Source organism: Astatotilapia calliptera, chromosome 13, assembly GCF_964374335.1.
Source record: "Astatotilapia calliptera chromosome 13, fAstCal68.1, whole genome shotgun sequence".
Classification (NCBI taxonomy): domain Eukaryota; kingdom Metazoa; phylum Chordata; class Actinopteri; order Cichliformes; family Cichlidae; genus Astatotilapia; species Astatotilapia calliptera.
This window is the reverse complement of record NC_137434.1, coordinates 21947883-21949131: the sequence shown is the minus strand read 5'-3', so window position 1 is coordinate 21949131 and position 1249 is coordinate 21947883. Positions and strand designations below refer to the sequence as shown.

Genomic DNA, 1249 nt, shown 5'->3' with positions numbered 1-1249 from the left:
ACCTGCTGAATTACTTTGCTGTGGCTGAGAACGAGAGTAAAGCGCGTGTTCGTTTCAACCTGATGGAGAAGATGCTTCAGCCATGTGGACCACCAGCAGATAAACCTGATGATGCCTAGATCACACTGGAGTGAGCAGTGGATGCTTTTTGTTAGAAACAAAAAATATTCCAGCTAAAACTGCTACTGCATCCTTGTTTGACTCCACCATTACTGGATTCGTTGTGTACTTATAGAAGAGAAGACTTTTTCTTTTTTTTGGTTTTATATGGACCAGAACAAAATATTTTCTTGCCCAGCACAGTTTTCTAAACAGTTGTTTAAAGGTGAAAGTGCTTTAACAGCTGAACATGTACCAGAGGACATAATAGAAAGCAGGTATAAGGTGTAGTACTTTCATCTGCATGTGTTTGCATTAAAGGATGGAGATGTATTCTTGATTTCATTAAAATTTGTCTTTTTCTATTTTAGCACTTGTTGATTGCATTTACATGAATTTAGATTTAATGGCCAATGGTTCGGATTCATTGACCTGTTGTGATTTACAATGTAGTAATTTATACAGTAAGTTTAAAAAAAAAAATCAGGAAAAAAAGTTTGTACCCAATAAAAACTGATTTAGTATTGACAGTGTTGGGCAGCAACAAAGGGACAGCAGTTCCAATGTTTCTTGGCATGGTTACCGCTCATCCCTGTGACACAACAGGGGGAGTGAGAACAATTTGTGCAAAAAGAATATCTGCTCATCAGGTGGAAAGTGCTTTCTGTTACACTCCCACACTACCTGTAGCTGTTCTGTTGGATAGAAAGTAGTTGCTGTGAAAGCCAGCTCATGTCCAAGTCATTCAGTCTTGGTGGAAGGATTTATGTTTCCACTGAATCAGGTTTTTTTTTTTTTTTTTTTTTTTTTTTTTTGTACTTTGGCACTCACATTAAAAAGAAAAATGTGTGCACAGGAGATATTTGACTAAACCTAGTCATGGAAAAAACTTTTAGATATGAAAAGGTAAGCCGGTTTACAAAGAGAACTAAGGGATAGAGAACAAGCTAGCAGATCTTGTGGGGGAGCATTTGCACTGTGAAGAAGGAAAAGTCAGCTTTGATTATAATGGAATAAAATTGTAAAAACAAAGTGAAGCGAAAAACAAACAGCTCATTGTGCAAAGCACCCTCCTTATCTGTAAACCGCGTTATGGGACGAGCATACATGGTTGCCAGTAGAATTGGAACAATAGTATTGTAATCACCAG

The 1249-nt window shown here is 37.3% G+C and overlaps 1 non-coding gene across 1 annotated transcript in view; it reads left to right on the top strand.

The window, feature by feature from the left end:
• Positions 1–469, top strand: part of LOC113034995 (splicing factor 3b, subunit 5) — a 2155-nt gene extending 1686 nt beyond the window's left edge. Inside the window, exon 2 of the transcript XR_013901006.1 lies at positions 1–469. This exon is cut by the window's left edge and continues 168 nt beyond it. This is a non-coding gene — a transcript (splicing factor 3b, subunit 5).
• The last annotated feature ends 780 nt before the right edge of the window (positions 470–1249 follow it).